We start from the raw sequence: 25,416 nt of genomic DNA, 5'->3' as shown, positions 1-25,416 counted from the left end.
AAACTAATGGCTTTGGCTAAGAAGATTTTTAAGCAGACTGTTGAAAGTACCAACTGGGGGCCGGCCCGTGGCTCACTTGGGAGAGTGCGGTGCTGAGAACACCAAGGCCCTGGGTTCGGATCCCATATACGGATGGCCGGTTCGCTCACTGGCTGAGCGTGGTGCTCAAAACACCAAGTCAAGGGTTAAGATCCCCTTACCGGTCATCTTTAAAAAAAAAAAAAAAAAAATAAGAAAGTACCAACTGGATTATTTTAGCTGCATATGATAAAGACATAGAAAGATAAGTTAAAAAGAAAACCAACTTTCAAGCCAAACTTATCGAAAATACAAAAAGCCAGGGGCTTGCTGGATTTGAAAATAAGTCTGTCATTCATTCTTAGTCTCCCCAGATGGCAAAAGATTCTCAAAGTATGACAGGGCTTCAGAAAAAAGATAAAATTGAGAGTGGGACTATAAGAACCTTTGCTAAGATCTCAGAAATATCTAATGCTTCATAAAATCTTTCAGATAGAGAAATGTCCACTGAATATTTCAAGAGTGTGCCTCATAAATCCTCTTCATTAAACAATAGGGCTTCTAAGAATCTTAAATAAATTGTCTGACAGCAGCCTCACAAGAAGCTCAAGGGAGAGAATGCTAATCTTGATGAAATTTGTGGGTGTGGCTTTTGACTAATGACTGAACACCAATAGGATCCATAGGAAACGTACAAAATTTTTAATAGAATTATATTGTAATGGGCTGACTTGTTCGCTCAGTTGGTTTGAGTGTGGTGCTGATAACACCAAGGTCCAAGGTTCAATCCCTGTACTGGCCATCTGCCAAAAAAAAAAAAAAAAAGAATTACATTGTGAGAGAAACTACCAGCTTGGACTAAAAGGGACACAGTAGTACAAAATGAAAAAAAAAGTCTTTGGGCCCCCAAAATTCTGTGAGAAGGAAGCAGGCTGAGAAAACTACTTGGTTGCAAACATCAGCCATTTTTTTATCGAAAAAGAATGATTAAGAAGGTAGAACCAGGAGCCAGAGAACAGAGCCAAGAGCCATCATTCCCAGGAAGGAGGACTGAGCTCTAATCAAGAAATTGACAATATGTGCTTGGATGGATTTCAAAATTGCTATGAACCAGTGACTGCTGTTGCCTCCCCCTCCCCCCTGTTTTTGGTGTGTTTTGTTTTTGGAATTTTAATTAATTAATTAATTATGTTTATTTTTTATTGAAACATAATTGATTATACATATTTGTGAGGTAAAGACTTGACTATCAGTATTTGTGTACAATATGTGATGACCAAATCAGGATAGTTGGCCTATTCATTATTACAAAATGCACTCATTCTTTGTGTCCATAAACCAATTTCTCCCTAACCTCCCTCTCTCTTCCCCCCCTCTAATAACCACAAAAAATAGCCAAAAACTGATGCCATAAAAGATGAGACTCTGGGGATCATTGGGAAGGAGTGAGTATATTTTGTATATGAGAGGAATGTAAACAATTTATATCCAGAAGATAGACTGTGGTGGTTTTTAAATATGATTCAAATTTGTTTACACATTTCCTATCAAGAATCAGAATTCATGTCCCTTCCCCCTGTACCTTGGCAGGCCCTTGTAACTGTCTTAACAAATAGAATGTGGTAGAAATGACACTGCATGACTTCCAAGGCTGGGTTAGGAAAAAGTGACATGCCTTGCTCTCTCTCTCTCAGGATATGTGCCTTTGGACTCCTGAGCTGCAGTGTAAAAAAGTCCAGCTATTCTGGGGCTGCCAATGTGGGAGTGTTCATGTGAAGAGGTCGCATAGAGATAGAGATGACTGAAGAACCTCAGTTGTTCCAGCCCCCACTTGAGTGCTCGTAGCCCAGCTGCCAGACATGTGAGTGAAGCAGCCTTCAGATGACCCCAGCCTCAGTCACAGTCTGACTACAACCTCAGGAGACCCCAAGCCAGAACTTCTCAGCTGACCAACAGAACCCATGAAGGGTAGTAAACGACTGCTGTTGTTTTGAGCCACTAGGTTTTGAGTGGTTTGTTATTCAGCAGTAGATAATGTCTTTAAGTAACATTTTCCTCATCTATAAAATAGGGCTAACGATAATGCCTACTTCTCAGCAGGGTAAATAAGTATGGAGAAATGAGTTACAGTTTGCAAAGCACTATGCTCAGAGTCTGGTATGCAGTAAACACTCAGTGAATGTTACTTATCTTTTACAGAGCTTCTCAGTGGCTATTATCCTGAATGATAGCTGCAAATCAAACAAAAGTGACATTTAGTTTAAGTACATGCTATTCAAGAAGCAACTGTGTGCCTGACAGTGAATGTTTGTTGAGTAAATGAAAAAAAGAATTTTGGGGGGTTTGAGGGGTAGCCAGTCTTCAAAGATGGCTCTTGATGAATTATGCCTCCTGATACTCGTTCCCTTGCAGAGTTCCCCCTCACACTGAATCTGGTCCAGGCCTGTAACTCACCTAAATCAATAGAAGACGGCTGAAGTGATGCTGTAACAGTGCCAGGCCTAAGCTTTAATCAGCTTTGGTGGCTTTCACTTTTGCCCTTTTAGGACCACTGAGCTATCATATAAAAGTCTGGATACCCTCCTGGAGAAATCCACATGGAGAGGAGACCTGGAAAGGCCACCTGGAGAGGAAGAGGCCCTGAGAGTACATGGAAAGAGAAGGAATCCCAGCAATCCTCAAGTCCCAGTGTAGCCCAGGCTTCCAGGGTCCAGCCAGGGTGCCAGACATAAGAGTCTGACCTCTTGACTTACTCATAGCCAGTCTAGTCAAGCTGCCAGATGACTGCAGTCCCAGCTGCCATCTGGCTGCAGCAGCATGAGAGACCCCCAGTGAGATCAGTAGAAGGACTGCCCAGTGAACTTATAAAATTGTGAGAAATACTAAATATTTGTTGTTCATTTTAGGCCACTGTGTTTTAGGGCAGCTTTTTACATGTAGGTAGATAACCAAAAAGTAAGTGCCTGGCATACAGCAGGTATTGAATGAATATTAGCTTACTAAATGGCTGCACCTTTTCATTCTTTTCCTCCCAAACCTTCTCCTCCTGGGCCTGGTGCTCCTGAGATGCCCTCCCAGCCCAGTGCTTCCCGCTCCTCTCCTTACCTATGTCCTCCGTGGAATGGTGGACTAACGAAAAATGGGTGCTCCTGTTGGGCTCTTCAGTGCACAAAAGCCCGACACAAAAATTTCCTTTGTGAGAAAATTCCAGGCTGTGGAACTCTAGGCAATGTTTTCTTACTTCTTACTGTAGTGAGGACAGATCTCCTTATATTTGTGAAGAGAAAAGAGAAAATCGGCTCTGGAGTTGATTGGTATATCCTGGGTTTAAACTCCAGCTCCTCCAACAGCCCGACTCTGTGGCAAGGAACTGCTGATTTAACCAACTTCCTTATCTGAAAAGTGGGTTCTGTACCAAGGCTTCAGTGCAAAAGGTGATGATGACATCCCCTGCATAGCACCTAGAGTGCAGCAGATGCCATAGGGCTCTTTGTGTGTCTACAATGTGGATGAATCTTGTTGACAACATGTGGGGCAAAATAAGCCAGTCACAAGAGCACGTATGAAGGCACCTCAAAAAGTTTATGCAAAACAGAATTGAAAGATAATACGAACCTTTCCATGAACTTTTTGAAGTACCCTTGTACTATTTGTGATTTCATTTAACTGGAGTTTTTTGGCGGGGGGGGGCTGCCACTGGCTGGCACGGGGAGCCAAACCCTTGACCTTGGCGTTATAAAGCTGTGCTCTAACCAACTGAACTAACTGGCCAGCCCTTCAATGGAGTTCAAAATCAGGCAAAATTAATTGATGGCGAGAGAAATTTAAAAGCATGGTAACCTCTGAGGGGGACGAATATTGACTGGGAAGGGGCTCCAGGGACCCTTCTCAGGTATTTAAAATGTTCTATATTTCATCCAGGTGGTGTGTATGTATGTAAATTTCACCGAGCCATATTGTTAAGATTAGTGCACTTTACTGAGTGTGTTATATCTCCCCAAAGAAGCTGAAAAAGTGTTAGTGTGTCCTCCCTTCATGCAGGAGTGATCTTTAGGAATTTCCTAACTCCCGAGCCTTTTGCTCCCCATGGGACTGTCTGTCCTGCCCCCTCACCCCGAGTCTGCCCCAAGCAGCCTTCGGTAAGGATATGTTACTGCTTTGCATGAACTGACTACCTCTGCCAGGCAGGGCCTGGGGCTGAGTTCCAGGATGGGGGCTGTGCTGGGGGAGGTGCTACCTTCTGCTCCTGAGAGGGCAGAGTGGCTGGGCTATGGGGTTCTAGATGCCCTTGGGGGCTGGCAAGAGGAAAGGGGTCTCACCCCAAAACACACAAAGAGTCTGGGGCTGTTGGGGCCATGGGTGTTTGGAATAAATGAGCAGGAGGGGCACGTCCTTGGCATTCTGGGCCTGGTTCCTGGAAGGACAGCCAGAGGAGGTGGGCACCAGGGGTGTCAGGGCTGGGCTGAAATAAAGAGCCTGTTCTGCTTGCAACGCTATTTGGGATCCGGAGCCATGACGTCCCTCAGAGTTTCCATTATCTGTGCTGCAGCTGTTGGTTACGTGTTTCATTCAAAATGCTTTGCAGGAAGCAGCAGGCTCCACATTCCAGGGTTTTTAGTCATTTTTTTCTCTCAGAGCTTTGGGGCTGGGATTAGAATGTTCTTCAAACCACACTGTCCTCGGCTGGACTCCCAAGAGGAAGTGGGTGGGTCTCTGGGGGAAGAGAACGCAGGTCTAAATTCAGAGATGGAATGAAGAAAAGATTAAGGCCAGCACAAGTAAACTTCTGGAGAGATCAGCTGAGCCGAGGGTCAGGTATAGAGAGGATGGAAGCCAGGGTGGGGAGAGCTGGCTCTTGTCCTCTCCAGCCATGGGCCAAAGGGGATGCAGAGTCTTGTGTGTGTGCGCACGTGCACGCGTGCATGCATGTGATGTGAGGTGGGGGACAGAACTGGGGCAGAAGTGGCATTTTTATCCCCACAGACCCACACATTCAGCTCCTTGGCTGTGTCACTGCCATCAGGCTGAGGGAGAGAGTGACATGGGGCTTCACTGGCTGAGGGGCCGGGTGGCGACATATGCTTGAGTTTGGGGTAGGGAGAGGAGCACATTAGCACACACACAAATCCAGAGAAACCACAACAAATGTTTGTTACAGTGTCTGCTATGCTCCTGGCACTGGGCCGGGTGTTGGGAATACAACAGGATACAAGAGAGATCCCATCTCTGCTGTCACAGTAAGGACTGGGAAATATGGCCTGGACAGTGGCCATTGGAATCAGGAGAGAGCGCAGATTAAGGGAGTAGGGGACAGCAGAGGCCAGATTCTGGTGGGCAGAAAAGGCAGTAGGCTAGTATAGAGGGCCACCGTGGATCATGGAGATGGGGCAGTGCTGGCAGAGTGTGAAGAAAGGGCAGAGCACGGGGAGGAACTCGTGTGGGATGGGGTGGCTTAACATCTGGAAGGGAGAAGTGATGGGCAGGACCAAAGTCCCAGGGGTCCTCTGGCAGGGCTCCCTCCTCAGGTCATGAAGAGCCCAATGGTGGGCCCAAGAGGAGGAAGAGAGGAAGGACAGGGGTAACGAGCAGCCCCCAGCCCAGTGCCACCCTTTCCTCTGAGATGCTTGGGCACAGGGAAGGAAACCTGGTGAAAAGACTGTAAGTCCAGCTCTTCGGAGATGACAATACAGCCCCCCAAATTTCCCATCCTAATTCCCGAATATGATGAAATGTCAAACCCATGATTCTGTAACATTATTGGCACAAGGGATTTCAAAAATATCACTAAGGTCATGAGCCAGTTGACTATGAGTTCATCAAAAGGGAGAGTCTGTGAAAGGTGGGCCTAATCTAATCACAAAATCTTTAGAAGCAGAGGGTTTTCTCTGGCTGGCGGCCGGAGAGGAAGTCATAGATTTGAACCCTGAAAAAGGATCTGGTATACCTTTCATGACTTGAAGGTGGAGGGGACCATGTGGAGAGGCCCTGAGAGGGCAGCTGCTAGGAGCTGATGGGGATCCCTGGCTGACAGCCAGCAAGGAAACAGCGACCTCAGTCCTGCAACTGCAGATGAGTGGAATTCTGCACAACCCGATTGAGCTTGGAATCAGATTCTTTCCCGGAGCTTCCAGATATGAGCCCAGCCTGCTCACACCTTGATTTTTGGCCTTGTGAGACCCTAAGCAGAGAATCCAGCTGAGCCTAGCGGGACTCCTGAACTGCAGAACTGTGAAATAATAAACGAGTGTTGTTTTATGCTGCTAACATTGTGGTAATTCGTTATGCAGCTGCAGAAAACTAATACATGCCCACTTTCTCGTTTTATCCCGAGAAGGTCTGTGTGGAGGGTCCGATGACCCCCCCTTTGCAGATGGGGCAGGCTAAGTGTGAGGTGCTCAGTTTGCAAGTGTCTGCCTGGGGCTTGGGATAGGCCCAGCTGATTCAATGGCTTTTTGGATCACAAATGCTTTTTCTACCTGAACAGCCCAAATGAACCACAGGCATTTGGCCTTGGCCAAGGGCGTCCTGTCTTTCCAGGCCAGAGATGGGGGCCTGTATCTTACCCTTCCCAGCAGCTGCTGCCAGGCTGCAGCCTGCAGGGTGCAAAGTTGTCCCACCCTGCCACCTCGCTGGAGCAGAGCAGAGCTCTGGGCAGAAACAAGACAAAAGCAGTGACCTCAACCTCCCCCTCCTCTGTGGCAAGAGGCAAGAGCTGGGATCCAAGCAGCAATAAAGTCCAGCCTCTCTTCCCCCACTTCCAGTAAAATGCATTCTCTGACTGGCTGGGATGGGGATTTTTAAAATTTTTTACTTGATATCTCCTGGGAGTCCAGAAATGTTTGCAAGGAGGAAGGTTATGTTTCTGCTTTATTGATTAAAAAGCCCTGATGAAGGTTTTCTCATTTCCACATGAGGCCTTTACTAAAAATCTCTAATTCTTCCCAGATGGTGTCCGGTGCTCTCTCTGCAGCCCCTGGCAGGGTGGGGCTTCAGAAAGTGGGAGGGTTGTGTGTCTGGCAGACCTGGGAACACAACTCTGTTGCTTACCCCCTTAGGGGAGGGTGGGGATGCGTAACCTCCTTCCTAAGGCTCAGTTTCCTCAGATAGACAGTTCCTAAGATGCAATGAGCCAACAGGTATGCACAAGGTACCTGGCAGGCCAGAAGGAAGCAGAGGCATCACTATTGCTTTCCTTATCTGCCTGCTTTACCACAACACAAGAGCTAACTTGGAGATATTTTTTAAACAACCAGAAAATAATTTTCATTCTCATGACAGGCAGGCTTGGTCAGCCAGCAGCAAGTCTTCAGTCAGCAGCTTGCCTTTGGGCTCCACCTCCCAAAGCCACTTCCTCCCTCTGTATCCCATTTCCTTCTTTCAGGCCCACCCTGGCCAGGTCCCAGGGCCCCAGGGCAGACACACCGGGAAGCTTCTGGAAGACTTAGCATTCAACGTTGGTGAGGGAGGGCAATACCTCACCCTGAAGGTTGAGTTGGGGAATCCCAGGCACTGGGGCAGACAGGCTGAGCTAGGAATGTTTGGGGGCAGGGGAGGAGGGCGTTGCCAAGATCCTTCCGGGTGTCTGTCTGGTGGGGACCAGGAGCAGTGGTTGTGCCAGCCTCGCTCCTGCTTGGGCTTCTCTTGACTGTGTGTTTGCAGGTTTGGAGGTTTGATCTGAATCCTCTCAGGTATAGCTTTTGCTGGCCTTGACAAACGAGAAAAATCTGCTTGATTTAAACTTTTCAAAGTTTCCTTGGTGAAGACTGGGCTGGGCAGGTTCTGGGGACAGAGTTGGGGGTTGTGGGTAGGCTGTGGGAGTTGTCATTTTTGGGGGGTACAGTTGGCTCCATGGCAAGGAGGACGGAGGGGTGGGCTAGCTGAGTTTTCTCTGCTGTTCCCTGCAGAGAAGGAGACCTTGGGGTGTTCTGGGAAGGAGGATGTTTGAGGGCCACCTCAAGTCCCTGGGGGTTGGGAGCAGAGGCTGAAGGAGGTGCTGGTGGGTGTCCATGAAGCGTGGCCCTCTGCCCAGGCTGGGACTTTGAGGCCGAGGCCAGGCACTGCCCTCAGCTGCCTCCACCCCCTCCCCCGGGCTGTGGGCTCAAAGCTGAGCCAAGCATGAAACAGACAGCCTCTCTCTGCCTCTCTGTTCCCACCCCCATCCTGACAGAGTCTGGTTTTCATCACCCATTAATTACTGAAGCTTCCCACAGCCTGTGTCTGTCTATCCACACTCACCAGCCCCTGGGCCCTGGGGGGATGGATAGACAGAGAGGCAGATGGTCTCTGACTTAGGGAAATTTCGGGTCACACTGGGGTTGCTCCCTACTCCAGGAAAGGGGAGAGGCTTGTTAGAGGTCACCCCTACCCCCAGCTCAACCCACCTCACCCTGGCAGCAGGAGACAGGGACCATTAGCTGTCCTGTTCCCCAGGAAGGAAATGGGTTGGAGGGCTGAGGAATTCTAATTAAGCTTCCCCAGCTGGCAGGCCGGCTGTGGGTGAGAGCTGGCACCTCCATCCCCGCTGGAGTTGGTGCCAGCCCTGTCCGGCCTGGCCCGCTCAATGCCCACCTGCCACTGTGGGAACCCCAGCCTTGGGCTGCCCTGCAAAACCCCCTGAAGATTCCCAGAGACTGGGGTTCTTGGCCCTTGCTGGCCCACCCCGGCTCCCTCATGCCACCTCTCTGCTCCTGCCTGCACTCCCTCCTCCTTTAACCTCCTCGCCAGGACTTCTCTGAAGGAGACGGGGCCTCTGGGGCTGTGTGGCCACATGGAACACCTCCCCCCACATTCAGACTCTCACTGCGCCCCCCTCCCCAGCTCCAGAGACCTGAGCACTGCTCTGGTTCTGCCCTGATCGTTGTTAGCTTTGAGTTACTCACCACCTCTCTGGGCCTCAGTTTCCTTGACTGTAAAATAGGGTGATAATTCCAGTTCTCCTGTGTTTCTTAGGGTTACCCTCCTATCACTAATTAGAATACTGACCATTTATTAAGTGTCTGCTGGGTGTGAAATATGATATGCAATGGGTTAGAAAGAGTACAGAGTGCCCTGGGAAGGGTGCCTAGGGTCATTGTTGCTGATGTCATCAGCCCAGGGCAAGAGCATCACTGAACCTGATGGCAGAATTTGCCTTCTGGGATCCCCTCCCTTGTGTATACGCCTCACCCTACCATCCACGAGTGCCAGGACCTCCCTGCTGGCCTGGGTCTCTTCTGACTTCAAGAAAATTTGTCTTTTAAAATAAGAGATTACAGAAAACAATGTTTGTCCCAAAGACACGAGGTGCTAATGGTGGAATTACAGGTGCTGTTGTAGAGTGGGGGAGATTCTAGGCGGGAGGAGGGGTGTCACTTAGATGGCTGCCAGTTTACCTTACCTTGCATAGAGGGGAAGCTCCAGTCACTACACTGGAACTTTCCTCCTCCCAAACCTGGACTTGGGCCCCTCCTCAAGTGTCCTCCATGGGAGCAGGGTGCATGGTGGCTTTTGTAGCATGGGTGGGGAGGCTGGCAGTCGCAGTTAAGAGGGTCATTTTTGGAATCTGATGGGTCTGGGTTTGAATCCCAACCCTACCATTTGCAGGTTGGGTAGCCTTGGCCTGTTTCTTCATCCATAAAATGAGGATCATAATATTACTGCCTATCTGGTAGAGCTGTCAAGGATTAAATGATATAATATGGTTAAAGTACTTGGTCACAGTACCTGACCAGAGAGGGTGCCCCATAAATTGCAGCTATCAGTGTTGAGGAGTCCCTGGATCCCCCAGCTACTGTGGCCTGCCTGCATTCTTGGGGTATGAGCTGACGACTGGTGGCTCGCACAGCGTAGGGCTGGGAGCAGTGATGGGGGATCAGGCAGCCACAGACTCCCCAGTGGGGGTCAAAGCGTAGAGCCAGGACAGAGCCTGAAAACCTGGAAATGATACAGGTATGGTCTTTCCTCTCTAGTCCAGCGCTCTGTGTTCCCACAGAGCTGTGACCCCAGAACCCAGGAGTCTCCAGCTCTGATTATACCCCAGCCCTTTCTCAAGGCAGACAGACCTCTGTCTATATAGCCTCCTGTGGACTAGTCTACCCTGGTGGGTGCGAGCAGCTTCACAGAGAATCAGAAGATGACATTGATCCCCAAATGGTTTCCACCGGCGCTGGAATGCCTCACAGTTGCCAGCTCCCAGCATTGCCATGCAAAATCGCAAGATCTCCAGCAGGCGCAGAGCCCCTCAGAGAGCAAAGCCCACCAGAACCAGGATTCTGAAGTCATAGGACTCCTTCCCACACATCCAGGATAAACATCTGCAGATCCTTGCGCAGTGGTTTGCATACATTTGCCTCCAAGTCCATATTCACTCCCCGCCATACTGTTCTTTTTTCTACCTCTACTAAGACTAAATATTTAACCAGCAAATCCAAGGTTGTAGTATGTAAGCCCCCAAACCCAATTCTATCCATTTCAAGTGTGTTTTGAGGGCCTGATGTCTGCACCAGCCTGTATTAGGGGCTTTCAGGGGGATGAAGGATGGGGAAAATAGAGTCCCTGTTCTTAGGGCATTCACAGCCTCTCTGAGGAAATAAAATTCATGGAGGAGATCCAGGGAAAGGTATTAGCCAGGGTGTACTCAAGCATGCACTAGGTGCAGATGGTGAAGGTGTGGGGTGTGGGTGGCAGCTCTGGGTGGGCTGGAGGAGCATGGGCCATGAGCTCCCATGTGCTGGCCACTGTGTTGGAGAGGGGCCTGTGTCATCCAGGGGGCTGAGTGGCCTAGGGTCCCATGTCCTCTTTGGAGCAGGCCCTACAAAACCTTGCCTTTCCTTGTACCATTGGCCTGCTCTTGGCCTCAATAGATTGGACCGAGCACGGGGCCAGAGCCAAAGGCAGCCTTCAGGGAGGTGGCCGGACATGAGAGCTCTCCGTGGGCAGGAGTGACTGGCCATCCAATCCCATCCCCATTCAGATGAGGGAACCAAGGTGCAGAGGGGTTAGAAAACATGCTCAGGAATTCATGCAGGAAGACGAGGAGCTGGGATACGAACCCAGGCAGCTTGGCTCCTTGGCCTGCCCTTGACCACCACCCTGCACAGCCTCTCAGGAAAGGATGAGCTGTGCCAGGACCCAGGCAGGGGTGAATAAACGGTCAGGGGTTGGTAGGGCCAGCTCTCAAGTCCTACTGCCTGGGATCAAATCCTGCCTCCACATGTTACCAGCTGTGTGACTTCAGGGAAGCCACGTGATTTCTCAGGCGAGGTTTCCTCACCTGTGGAGTGAGCAGGAGGGCCCCTGCCTGACTCACTGGGCACCGTAGTAAGCCGGCGTGGGGAGTAAGGGAGGAGGTGTGAGGGCGGCTTGCTGGGGGCTATGTGAGGAGATCAGTCTGGTGGAAAGAGAGGGGAACAAGGCTGGGCCATGGCCCCCAGTGTCCTCCCTCATTCCAGAGAAGCAGGTGTGGTAGGACCTGTCTGGTCACTCAGACAGGTGCTGGGAATCCAGTGATTCTGCCCCTTGTATGAGCTCCAGAGGAGGGGGTGTGCCATGCCCTTCAACTCCCAGTTCCTCAAAATGCCACCAGCTCCCCACCCTCAGCCTTCAAGACCCACAGTATGGTGGGATTCTGAGCTGCCTGTGATGGCACTTAAAGCAATGGCTTAAGATTGAGTTTTGCCTTCTCTGGGTTCCTTAAAAAAAATGTCCAAGAAGGATGAGAACTTAGTTTCTCCACATCGTTGTGAAAAGTAATCAGACCCCACTGTCAAGGCAGCAGGAAGACTGGGGGTATCCCTGGAAGAGGGGTTGGGGGTGATGGACAGGGCAATAGAGCCAAATAAGGGGGGTGGGGTATGTGAAGATAAATCAGAGAACCACATCCTGAGGAAACACAATGTGCACAGGCAGATGCGTTCCTGCCCACTCGCAGGCCATCATCAAGAGGCCTAGAGAGTGGCAGGCCAGCATGCAGTTTTCTGGAATATTCTCTTATGAGAGACTCTGTCCAGGAGTCTAGTTTGAGATAGAGCAAGGCTCTTTATTTTATACCTTTTGTTTAAGCACACTTGGGCAGAGTGAGTTTACCTATTAACTGAAGCTAAAAGACTTGGAGCTCAGTCCCATCTTTGTCCCACATCTGTGGGCAGGGGAGAAAGGGGGGCATTTGGTGTACAACCCAGATCTGCTTCCACCTGGGGTCCCAATCCCTAGGCACCAGCCCTGTACATGAGACCCACTGAAGGGCAGCTGACCTGGTCTGGCACATGTGGAGTCAGCTGGGGAGTCAGGTCCCTACCCTGTCCCTCCTGACAACCCCTCCTTGGTCAAGTCACTCAGCCTCTGGGGAGAATGTGTTGGGCCTTCTCTTTTCCACTATTGGCTTCACTCCATTCGGGTTCCCTGACCTTCCTCTCCCAAACCCTGTGAGTTCCCTTCAGAACCCCTCCTTTCTACATGGCGTCGATCCTTTGTGATTTGGGTCCATCCAGCAATACAGTGAGCAGAGTTTCAGTGGACAGCTGGATGGACCGCCTCACAGGTGTCTATACCCATGTAACCATCAGATCAAGATAGCAAACATTTCAGCTCCACAGACAGTCCCCTTGTGCCCCTCCCCAGTAAATATCACCCCTAGAGGTGACCGCTAGTCTGACGTCTATCACCATGGATTCATTTCGCCTGCTCTTGACCTTCATACACATGGTATCATACAGTCTTTTTGTGTCAGGCTTACTTCACTCAGCATAACGCCCGGGAGATGCACCCACGCTGTTGTGTGTAGCAGATGCTTTTTGTTGTTGTGTTGTGATCACTGCGTCGTATTCCATTACATGAGGGCACACACTGTTTAACCACTCTGCTGCGGATGGATGTTTGGATTGCTCCAGCTCGAGGCACTACGAATAAAGCACTCAGGTACATCCCTATTCACAGACACATGCATTTGTTTTTCTTGGGCATATAACTAAGAGTGGAATTGCTGGGTGACTTGGAATTTTAAGAGTCACAGTCCTTCCTTCTCACTGGCTAGGCTTTGGAACATGACAGTGTTATTGAAGCAAGTTGTCCCCTCCTCTCAGTGTCCTCCCTCTCCCAGGAGCAGCTTCTTGGGTAGGTCAGGCAGCTCTTTCACACAGGTAGGTGTGAGGATCTGGACAACCCCCCCTGGAGAGCTTGCACCTTTAAAGAGCCACTTGATGAGGCCTAAAATGCCACAGAGGGGTCCAGGGCTTTTCTGAGGGGGCTGGAAAGGAGGTTGGAAGAGAGCGGGGCCTAGGGTGCGAGGCAGGAAGGGTGCTATTGCCCTAGATGCTGGAGGTAGCTGAAGCTCCAGGTTTAATGACCTGTCCAAAGTCATATGGCCAGTAAGTGGCCAGCAGGGATGTCAACTCAGGTAAGCATCCCTCCAGCCCAGAGCTCTTTTGACCACAGCAGGCTGTCCTCTCTATGGGGAGGCACTTCAGGACAGTCAGGGGTCAGGGTTGGGGCTCTGCTGGGTGTTCCACTCTGAGATCAGCCTCCGGGCAATCCTTTCTTGGGCTCTCCACTCCTACCTGGCCACCAGCCCTGCCTCTGGCCCAGTCCCCTCCCAGGGAGACATTCACAGGCCTTGGACAGCCTGACTCATGGCCTTGGGCTGGAGGAGTGAGAGAGACAGACAGAGCCTGGGGGCTGGTATTGCTCAAGACCCCATGCCAGGACCTGCCAGTGAGCCAGCCATGGGTGAGTGGGGGCAGACCCCAGAGAACATTCCTGGAAAACAGTTCGTCCTGAGAAACCCCCTCAGGCTTTCTTGGCTAGACCAGCACATTTGGTCTCAGGTTGGCAAGGCCTGGGATGGCTTTCAGCATCTGGTGAGGCCTTGGCAGTTAAGGGGAAGTGTGCCCAGCCTCCTGGGAACTGGCAGTGGACATCTCCACCAGTAGGTTCTGGGTGGTACTTTCATGGCATGGTTCATGGTGTGAAGAGTTCAGGCTGTGGAATGAGGGGTTCTCTGATTTTGCTCCAGGAAGAGGGAGAGCATTGGTGTGCATGAGTGTACGTGTGTGTGTCTCAGTAGGTGTAGGTGTGTGTGTGTGTGTGTGTGTGAGCATCTGCTCTTCAGCCATTCATTCATTCATTCTGCAAATATTTATTGATTGCCTATTATGTGCTACTGGGGATTCTACAGTGAATAAGAGACAAGATCCCTGCCCCCAAAGGAGCTTATTAGACCCAGAACACATCCCCATGTGATGTGTGTGTACCTGATGGAACGTATCTGCTGGGACACGTGGCTGCCTGTGTGTGTGTGTGTGTGTGAGAGAGAGAGAACATATGTGTCTGAGCATGTGTATGTAAAGGGGAGAGAATTACTCATTCACTCAGAGGACTGTTCTAGAAAGGCCTCTCCCAGAGCAGTTATACTTTCATAAATAAAAATAATCAGATAATGAGTTCATTTCCGATCTCAAGTTTGATGCCAACATTCCAATGAAACAAAACCCGCTGGAGGGCTGGCTGCTCTCTGTGTGGCTTGGATTAGCTCGGGAAAGTGCAGGAGTGAGACCCGCCACTTGCAGGCTACAGGGGTTTGGGGAGTGGGGGTGACCCACAACCAAAGGAGTAGCTGCATGTGCCTGGGGCTGAGAAACCCCTCACCTTTTCACAGGCATCAGCAGACCCTCCAACAGTCTGTTTAAGGCTTGAACTTCCTTTGAGACCAGTGGTGGGCAGAGTCTGTGCAGCTTAATGCAGATGGCCCACCAATCTGCTATGAACTGTTGAAGGCCCAGTGAATGATCCTTTTCTGGGGTACTCAGTCCAGAGCTCATGCATGCCTGCTGGGAAAGCAGGTAGCAGGGTACAGAAAGAAGTTGTGGTTAGGGCCTTGAAGGGAGAGGGACAGAGGCCACACCCAGCCCACAGCCCCTGTTCCTGCTTGGATAGATATCCAGGTTGTCAAGTAAATGCCTCAGCTCGGCATTCAGGGTCTTGCACGACGTCCTTCCCCAGCCCATCTCCGTTCTCATTGTCTACTTCCCCTCACCTGTGTACCTGCCAGACAGAACCATTTCTCCTTTGTCCTCTCTGCCTTTGCTTAGCCTGCTCCCTCTTCTTGGAATGCTCTTACACCAACTCTGCATGTCCAAATTTATACATTCTTGAAGATCCAAATGTCACCCCCTTCATGAAGGCTTCCCTAATTCTGCCAGCTAGGAACACTTTCACGCTTGGCAATGTCCATCTTTTAACTGTCTCCTATTTTTCCTCCTGGATTCCAAGTTCTAAGAGGGCAGGATCTGTGCCTCACCTGGCTGACTTCTCTCCACAAGTCTCAGCCAGCCTGAAGCTGGGATTGTTCCTGGAAGCTGGCCAGAAAGGTGAACCCGGCTGGATCCAGTAGCATGCTGCCAGCCTGTCTTGGGGAACCTGTGAAGGGTTGTGTCCTGAGATATGCCTCTGCCCTGAATTCGAGACCCAGTGCCAGACAGGGATGCCTCGGATGGGGATTGGGAGAAGGGCACTAGGGGCAAGGGGGAGGAGGAAAGAGAGGGGCGTTTTCCAGGAGGCATGGCTTGGGTCCCAAATCAAGGCATCAGGGAATTACACCGGGATGGGGAAACTATGAAGATGATCAATTCAGAGGCAGAGCCTGATTGTCCACAGGTAAGAAAGAATTCACAGAGGCCGTCTGTGTGTTCCTCTGTCTGTCAGTGCATCCATCCATCCCTCCATCCATCCATCCATCCACTATTTACTCACCCATTCATGCATTCACAAGCAACAGTGAGCATCTGCTGTATGCCAAAGCCCCAGAATCTTTCTATACATTATCTCTAGTCCTCACAACAGCTGTTTGAGAAATGTATTGTTATCGCAGAGGAGGAAGCTGAGTCTCAGAGAAGCTGAAGTCAAAGTTCAGGGTCACACAGCTGGTTAGGGCCAGAGCCTGGATTTACACTCAGGTCAGGCTGCTTTCCCGAAGCTCAAGCTCTTCCCACGCCAGTGAGGAACAAATGGCTTATTTCTCAGTCTCTCTGCGGCTTCAGGCTGAGCTGGACCGTGGCCCTCAGGCAATATGATTAAGCCTTGCTCTTTGTCTGAGAAGTTTGGCCTGTGCCCCCACCCAGTGCCCCCACCACAATTTTGCTATAAACCAGCTGTCTTTATCTTCTGAAATCTTCACTGACAAGGCCATCTATAGGGGCAGAGTCCTAACCGAAAGGCACAAAGTTCCCCCAATAGTGGAATTTCTTAGCAGAGAGGGAAGTTTTGCTGGGCAGAGGTCTTCTTACTTTGCCAAGAGGGAAGACAGTCCTGGCAAAGAAATTCAACATGGGAGGAAGAGGCGGAAATGTTCTCAAAAGTCACTTGGGAGGTTGCTGAAAATGCATATTGTTGGGCCCCATTGAGCAATCTGGGGTGGGGCCAGAAGTCTGAATTTTTAACAAGCCCTTTTGATGTGCAGAGGTTAAAGGACTGACCGGAAATTGATGTGAAGTAAGACTTCTCTTATGGTCCTGAAGATCACACCACTGTTTTGTGCAGATTCTTCATACAGTTGCTTGGCACTAAGTTGAATACCTAAAATCCTTCAGTTTGTTTGTTTTCTTTTGTTTTTTTAATGCGTGCTGAGGAGTTGCTTTTTTGGATTCTACAAGCAGATATTTACACTGACCACCCTCCCTTCAGACCTCGCCTCTTTAAATGTGGCCTAATCCCCACAGCCTGAACAAATCTTTTTGGATCCCAATTTTATTTTTCAGTGTATTTCCCACTGTTCTCAGTTTTGAGGGTCTGCAAATTTGAGAATTCTATTGCCCCCATCTTCATCCAGGTCTCTGATAAAAATGTCAAAGAGGCCAGGAGCAAGGCCGTGTAAGAAGCTCTCTTCATACCGCCACGGGCCTCGAGACCTGTTCCTTGAGGAGTCACATGTCTTTCACCCTGGACTGCTCCACCCTCCAGGTCTCCATCAGGAAGCATCCTATGAAAGGCTCACTGGAATCCAGCCATGGGGGCTGCCCACTCTGGTGTTCTCCTTCATCCCGTCAGCAGAACAATTAGACCCTGAATTCACTGTTTACTGCATTTGGATACACAAACCCATCTTTTCAATGTGCATGTCCAGAGCTGTGACATCAAGTTCATGGATGGCTAGAGTGGTCTCCTCCAGGAGACCTATGGACATGCTTGTGACCCAGAAGATGAGCTGGGGGTGGGGTGGAGAGTTGGGGGGAGAGGAGATACTTGTGGGAATTTGCTTTACTTCTAGGCTGGATTTTTAAGTAAGTGGTCAATGTAATTAGCCATAAGCTTTGGAGTGAAATTCCTCCTTTCCCACTGGTGGAAAGGACTGAGCTGCTGCCTTGTGCTTCCAGGTGGGAACTTGAGCCCCTGAGCTGGTTGTGTGCAAAGTGGGGACAGAGGGGAAGACAGGGACGCTGCAACTGAAATGTTCTGGGCCTGGCTGAGAACACTGAGCTTGGAAATTTGATCGGGGACTGAAACAGCTCCGGAGTTTCCCACATTTCTCGGAGGGCTTTCTCACCAGGACTTGGGTTTCTTTCAAGTAATCCTTCCCCTGAAACCTGTCCCCCACCCTAATGGTGGGAAGCAGGAAGCCAGCCTTTACCATGTCATTCTGGATTCTGGGCTGGTTGTCTCTGAAACCACCACCAATTATTGGAAGGGAAAAGTGGGGGAGCCTTGGAGAAGAGGTGGAAGAGCCCCCAGGACCTCCCAGGCCACTCTGCTGGGCTGCAGAGGTCTAGTGATCGGTGTTCCTCAGAAAGAAGAAAGTTCCTCCCATTTCTCTGGTCCTAAAGCTTCACTGAGTTGAAGCTGAGCCGTCCTTCGCCCCTGTGGAACTGCCTCCTGCCCTCTGAGGGCAGCTGCCCTGCAACTAACCCCTCCCTTTCTCTGGCTGTCCCCTGCTTTGGCCACTGGCTCCCTGACTCCTGCTCTTTCAGGGCCACCACCTCTTAGCCATTAGCCTGGGGCCCTCCTACACCCAGCCCATGCCTGGGGTTGGGAGCTCTTTGCTACACAGGCCCACCCCTCTCAGGAGCTGGAGGAAGCAGCTGCTACGGCAGAAGTTTTGGTCTGAATAAGGTGAGAACATGGAGGTAGCCAAAGGAGAAGAAAAGAAGGGATGCAGCCAGCTCTGCCAGTGTCCGGATCTGCAGTTGAACAAGTCACCCCTCAGGGACTTGGCTTTGACCACAGCTGTGTCTGCCCCATGGAAGCAGACGAGGCCCCTCCCTGAATTTTCCAGGAGGTGGAGATGGGGAGCCTAAGGAGAAGCATGAATAGCAATGGAACCTCCCTCCTTCTTATGCCCCCCAAGAAAGTCGGGGGCCTGGGTTCTGGTCCAACTTGTTATGAGTTGATTTGGGGGGACACATCCCCCAACCAGGGCTTCTCTCTTGTGTGGACATACACTGCTGTGGGTTCACAATGGAGGGCCAGGGGTTCAAGATGCCACAAAAGTGGCTCATCCTCTCCAGCATCAGGTTGACCAGATTATGGGAGGAAAAACCACCATCACTTTATAGCGAAATAGCCATATATATATTAAAAAGTAGAATGCAGAATACACGCCAATTTTTAAAAGAACACCACTTTTCAAACAAATCTCAACTTTGGAGCCCGTTCAAGCTATGCCTTCAGATGCTCACTCTCCACTCCCTTCTGACAAATACCCCAGCCCTCCATGCCTCTGTTTCTTCAACCAAGAAGAGGGGTAAGGCTAACCCTACATGTGACAAGAAGCCTGCAAGGGTGAATGGAGGTGCGTGTGCGGAAGAGCTGGGTGCAGGCCTGTCCTCCTCCTGCACTGGCAGCATTCATGCTCCAGTGAGGCAGTCCCAGGAGAAACCCTCATTTAATGGTTCACTGGGCTTCCCCCAGCCAAGCTGGGTGTGACAATCTCCATCTCCTGGCCGTGTGCCTGCTCATCCGGATCCCAGTGGCCTGGAGACTTCCTGCCTGATCCCTCTCCAGTCTGCAATTCTAGGGCAGGTGCAGTGTCTCCACCATGGGGACAGCCTGGTGCAGGGCACAGATATCTGGCAGGGGCCGGGCATCCTTCAACACCCACTCTCACCTCCACCTTCCATTTGCTGACCCTGGAGAAACTGGGGGAACAGGGGTTTGGAGGGAAGGGACAAGACATTCATTCTTCCTGAGGCTCAGAGTACCTGGAAAAAGGCTGTGAACTGCCAACCTTCCGGCTGAATCTGAACTATACTGGTGTTATAACACCAAGGTCAAGGGTTCAAACCCCCTTACTGGCCAGCCAAAAAAAAAAAAGAACTGAATCTGAACCATACTTATGTTAGTGTGGCCCACACCATGCTTTAAAACTCGGAGATCCCATCTGAAAGGCCAGATTTCTTATTTCTCTTGAAAAGCTCACGCTTAGCCTGTTTGGCCCCTGTATTAGTCCATTTCTGTTGTTTATAACAAAATACTTGGAACCGGGTGATTTGCAAGAAAACAAAATTTACTGCTCACAGTTTCAGAGGGCTGGGAAATCCAGAGTCCAGGGAACACATCTGGTGGGCGTCTTCTTTTGTGGTGGCTTTACAGCAATGCAGGGGTCTCACATGGCAGAAAATGGTGGAGCAGAGAAAGAGAGAGAGCTCCTCATGCACTCTACTTTTAAAGCCCTCAGAGCGATTTTTGCTGAATAAATAAAAGGAAGAAAGGCAGTTCAATTCTGAGAGCAGAAAGGTGACTGCCTGCCTACAGAATCAGGGGAAGCTTTATAGAGGTAAGAATAAAAATAAAATAAAGTACAATAAAGCTCTCAGAGCCACACCCTTAACCACCATTATTAATCCATTCACTACGGCATGGTCCTACAGTCCAATCACCTCTTCAAGGTGCCACCTTTCAATTACCGTCATAGGATTTCCCACACTCAACAGTCGTAGTGGAAATTAAGCTTCTAATTATATGAACTTGGTGGACACAATTCTATCAATCCACAGTAGCCTCTAAAGCGCTCATGGACCAGAGTAAGCAGTGGCTGCCATGTTTACAGCAGGCTTTGCCACAGTCCCCACAACCCCTAATGCCTCACACTAGGCCTGCCTGTCCACTTTCATTCCCCAAACCTGCCAGCTACTGTGGGCAGGAGCCTGTGGTCTCTGATGACATCTCCTTTGAGGACAAATGTTTGGTCAGCTGGGGTATGGCACCCACAGCTCAGTGAATGTTGTTTATTGAAAATCAGAGCATTTCTGACCCTCTGGAGCGGCTGGTGAGAGCCAAGGTGACAGGAAAGCTCAGGTCTTCATTTTCCTGGCCCTGGGGCCCCATCAGCCTTTCAGGCTGCCCTATGCTTTGGAGGGACCCAGGGGCTGAAGGCATAGATCCCCAAGGGAGGTACAATTTTGTTGGAGCTGCTAGAAAAGAACCAAAATGGTCACATTTCCCACCCCTCAAGCCCTGACCCTAGTGACCAGAGTCCCCAGCACTGCTCTGGGAGGATGGGGGTCATACTAACACCCCTCTGTGTGGATCTCCCGGCAGAGCTTCCCTGAAAGGAGTGGACCTCCATGTCAGGCTGGGAGCCCCCACTTCCCAAACTCCCCAGGCTGTGGGTGACCGACCGTAAGGGTGGGGTTGGGGCTCTCTGAGTCTCTGCCTTTGCCGGACACTGCTAACCTTGTCATTCATTCACTTATTTATCATATAATTATTGAGTACTTATGTGCCAGTGAATGTGTGAGGCACCTCTTCCTACTGTGTGACCTCAGGCAAGTGACAATCCCCGCTCCTCACCTCTCTCATCTGTAAAATCCAGATATTACGGCACCCAATTCAGGAGGGCATTATAAGGATTAAATACGATAGTGCCTGTGTGCCTGGCTGAGCATGGACCTGGTACACAGTAAGCGCTCAATAAATGTTTTCCACGTCACAGGCACTATTAAGACTAATAAGACCGTTCAGGTCCCGGGCCTCTGTCGTCTCCCCGTCTCTGGCCTCTGTTCTCTGCCTCTGTCCTTCTCCCTCCCTACTGTCCTCCCGAGTCCCCAAATCTGCTTCCCTGAGGTCCCCGGCCAGGTGCAAAGAGGCCCCATTCTCCAGGCATGCGTCCCCTTGCCTGCTCCGGGGAGACCCTGCCCGGTGACCTCGCGACCCTACCGTTTGCGCGGGGAAAGAGGGGCCTTTTGTTCTCGGGTCTGGCCGCCCGGGCGCGCGGCTCCCGCCCTAATCCGGCTAATTACCGTCCCCATGGCGGTCGGCCGGGCCGCGCGCTCGCCCACCGCTTTCCCACGGCCGCGAAGAAAGCCCCTCAGTGCGCGCCGCCCGCCGAGAACAGAGCGCGATTCAGCGCCGCCCCGCCCGCCCGCGCCTCGGTCCCTGCCGGCCGGTCTCCGGCTGCTGCCCTCCGACTCCGTCTCGCTGTCTGTCCCTCTCCGTCTTCTTATCCCTGGCTCTCCACGGGGCTCTCTCTGCTCTGAGGCTTTCTGTCTCTGTGTCTGTGCCCTGTGCCTCTCCCGTGGCCGGGGTTCTACCTACCCCCGCATTGGGTCCATTTGGGGGCCCAGGCCGATCTGGTCCAGCAGCCTCAGACCTTCCCTCCTGTCCCTCCTGGGGACCCCAGGGTCCTGGCCCCTTCTAAGGAAACCAAGGAAGCTCTGGGATGTGCGATTTCTCTTGAATGGTTTTTGGGGAAGCTCCAAGACCGTGAGACGCGCCCCAGACGTCCAGTGCCTGGTGGGGTTCCTGCAGCCGCCCGGGAGCACCAGGGCCTGAGTGGACCCAGGAGGCTGGAGCAGGCCAGAGAGCGGAGCAAGTCTGACGTAATCCTAGCCTTGGGGGAAGCCACCAGTCTCCATGGGGTTGCCCAAAGGGAAGGTCTGGCTCGTGCTTGGCTGGGTCTGGACCAGCCACCATTTAGTCTGGACAACTATTCTTCTAGAATTCACTGGGAGTACATGTGCAAAGGGTGCTGGGCAGGTCATGGAATGGGTCTTTTTGGCCATTTTAGGGCCCAAGAAATTAATTCATTTATTCATTCAACAAATATTTACTGAGTGCTTACATGTGCCAGAAACTGTTCTGAGCAGCAAAGAGAAAGCCATGAACAGAATGAAGATCCCTGTGCTACATTCTAGTGGGGCGGGCTACAGGTGAACACGGAAAGATGAAAACTAGGAAGGGGTGTCAGGTGCTAGGTGAGGAGGGGCTCAGAAGTGACCTCTCTGGGTTGGTGACCCTGGATTGGGAGGCCTGAGTGATGTCAGGGCTCTCCCTCCAGGGCAGCGACTGGGCGTGCAGGCAAGTTACCACCAGTGCTGCCAGGTCCAGGTGACTCCTCCCAGTGCCCTCAATGCCTGGGAGGTGCTGAGACACACTGTACCCTGGTGGAGGTACCCAGCTCAACAAGGGACAGAAGCCAGGAAAGGTTGGCCTGCAGGAAAACTCCTGTCCCTCATTTTCCTTGCCTTTTCCTCATTGCCAGGGATTTTCTGACAATGGTGCCCTCTGAATGAACAGACCACGAATAAACCTCACAGCCCTGTGGGACGGGCCCTGGCTAGGGCCTGGTGGTCTGTGTCCCAGGGATAAGTAGGGCCCTCTTCTCTGCAGAGAAACCAAGGACTTCTTTACGTCAAGGTAATTGAAGGAAAAGCATTAGTGAGTTTCATGAGCTCATAAAACACAAAACACAGTGTTGTGGTGGTTGTTCAGATCGGGGGATAAGAAAGAAATAAAGGAGCAAAATATGCTGTCCATTGGGCTCATGTTGGCCTCACACAAGCAGGAGAACCCGGGGAATCGCAGAGGCAGGACAGATGGAAACATTGTAGGACCCACAGTTGATTGGGGCTAGGATTCAGTGCACTGAAGGAGTCTGGGAGCTCCAGCCAGGGGCACTATTGTGAGTGTGTTGCTGTGTGTGGTGTGTACGGCATCTGGCGGGGATGAGGCCCATGGGACCTTTCTCAACCTCTCCCACCACCAGCTCACTCCCCCACCCACATTGTCCAACCTGGGCAGAGCCTGGTCCTGGCTGAAATACCACTGAGTCTAAAAGAACCCTCATCCTGCCAAGCCGGGTGATCCTCAAACCTGGACCTTCTTCCCCTGGCCTGTGCTGTGTGGGACTCTGTGAAGCAGACGAGTGCCACAATTCTGTTTGGGATCAAATGCAGGAAACCCCAGCTGGGTCTGGGAGCTGGGAATGAGTGCACCATTCAACCTCTCTGATTCTTTTTCCTCACTTGGAAAATAGAGATAATAATAATATTAGTTCTTCCTCACAGGGTTAAAGCAAGAATAAATGAGATATGGATGTCAGTCAGCAACTTCCAGTCTTTTTTAACTAATGCATTTGACATTTTGAGCTATTACCCACCCATATAATCGAAACAAAAGTTTATATTTATCCTTATTATGTTGAATACACTCACCTTTTCTATTCTATTTTTTTAAAATTGCAGGTCATAACCCATTGGCTGTTGAACTGCAGTTTGAAAAACACTGCTATAAACCACGGAATGGGGATATAGAAACATTTGTGGTTTTACCATCTGGAGGGGGTGGACAGGGTGACCTTGAGAGCTGCTACCCTGGGCACACCCACCCTGACCCCAGTGCGGCCACCACTAGCCTTACTTGGGCCTGCTTCTGTGTAGTCATCTTGAGCCTTACCTCTCCAGCCATCTCCCCTGCCTGCCCCTAAACCTGCCTTCTGGCTGCAGTCAGCCTCATGCTAAAGGCCAGACATAGCCTGCTAGACTCAGAGAGACCTCAGAGGTCACCTCATCCCTCACTTTACTTAAGAGGAAACTGAAGCCCAGCCAAGGAGAGTGATTTACTCAAGGCCACCTAGGGAATAGGTAGCAGAACCTGAACTGGAGCTCAGATGTCCCTCTGTCAGCCCAAGGCTGTTTTCACATGCAGCCTTGTTTTCTGCCTGACTGCAAACCTAACTCTCCCTCCCTCTACCTTTAGAGTCTGGGAACCACTCCTGGCCGAATATAGTAGGAGTAAAGCAGAAGGATCAGTCTAGAGTTTGCACACACGAGCCATACAGCCAAAGGCAAGCCTGTTAATACTGCTGAGCGTCAGCCACCTCCTATACAGAGTGGGAACATTTTCGGCTCTTCCCAACACACAGGGTTGCTTTGCAGATTAAATGACATAATATGCAAAGAAAGGATTTGAAAAAAACATTTAAATATACTTCAAAATTGAAGGGTTCTTGAGGGTGTGGGAAGGGTTGAATAGGTGAAGCACAGGGGTTTTCTCAGGAGGGTGAAATTATTCTGTATGATATTGCAATGGTAGACACATGACACTGCATTTGTCAAAACCCATGGAACCGTACAGCACAAAGAGCGAATCTTTATGCCAATTTTTTTTTTAAAAGTCATTTAGGAGGTTGGAGGATCCCAGAATGGAATGCAGAATATGACGTATTTTGCATTACCTGACTGTATTACAAATGTATGAAACAACTTCACTGAAGTGGGTGGGAGGAAGTTTCTGATCTAAATAACTTTGGAAATGAATGGGGTCTGTAAGACTAAAGGCAAAGGAAGCTGTGTGTAAGCACTGTGCTCTGGCTGATAAAGCTGGTTCCCATGGAGTATGAGTTAATAATTCCAAAACCACTGTACATGTATATTGGAATTAAGTAATTAAGTAAATGGGTGGCGGATGGTGGGAACCAGGTTTCTCACTGTGGGAATGGGAGGTTACAGACAAACAAGGGGAGCAGGCTAGAATGACCGTTGTGATAAGGGATTAGAATTGTCATATCACAGAGTTGTCAGTGTGAAGTCAGGTTTACCTTAATATAGATACAGATGGTTATATATGAAATATTTATGTATTGGTGTATATTTAGTTAGATATACATACAGGTCAGTATACACACATATATTTTCTTGCTCTGTCAGCTGAGAAAGCCTAGAAGCAATGATGTCCCAGTAGCAATGAGCACACCTACAGCCCAGATCTTGGTTTTTATTGCCATTCTCCAATAAAAAGAACCAGGGCTCCTTGGAGAAATGGCTGATTCTAGGACTGGGACAGGAAATGTACAAGATGAACCTGGAGCATCTTGTAGGGCCAGAAAGTAAAGAAGTACTAAAAAAAGAAAATGATAGGAATATGTCAAAAGGACACAGAAGCCAACTAAAAGCTCCAGTGGTCAAAGCTGGAACAAAGTGAGCAATAAAATAAATACAGTAGTATTGAATTATTACCCAAGGTATGAAATAAATTTCCATGAGTCTATACTTACATAAATAAATGCTCGACTAAACAAATAAATGGGAGAGAAGATATAAAACTCCTGTGCAGAAGAAGTCCAGATGATTTATGTAGATACTCATGGAGGAGCATAGCTCCCTGCTCCTTAAAAGTGGGCTGCACGTAGTGAATTACTTTTAAATAGCACAGCAT

General features: G+C 50.2%; 1 long non-coding RNA gene across 2 annotated transcripts in view; it reads left to right on the top strand.

Moving 5' to 3' along the window:
• LOC134363446 (uncharacterized) overlaps positions 1-25,416 on the top strand; it is an 84,659-nt gene that overhangs the window by 43,000 nt on the left and 16,243 nt on the right. Inside the window, exon 3 of one of the 2 annotated variants that reach the window (XR_010021709.1) lies at positions 1,713-1,966. The exons of the other annotated variant lie outside the window; for it this stretch is intronic. This is a non-coding gene — a long non-coding RNA (uncharacterized LOC134363446). Of the gene's footprint in view, positions 1-1,712; positions 1,967-25,416 lie in introns of those variants that run through there. 2 annotated transcript variants of the gene reach the window in all.

Source organism: Cynocephalus volans, chromosome 14, assembly GCF_027409185.1.
Source record: "Cynocephalus volans isolate mCynVol1 chromosome 14, mCynVol1.pri, whole genome shotgun sequence".
Taxonomy (NCBI): Eukaryota; Metazoa; Chordata; class Mammalia; order Dermoptera; family Cynocephalidae; genus Cynocephalus; species Cynocephalus volans.
The sequence above is the reverse complement of the archived record's forward strand: the minus strand, read 5'-3'. Positions and strand labels throughout refer to the sequence as shown.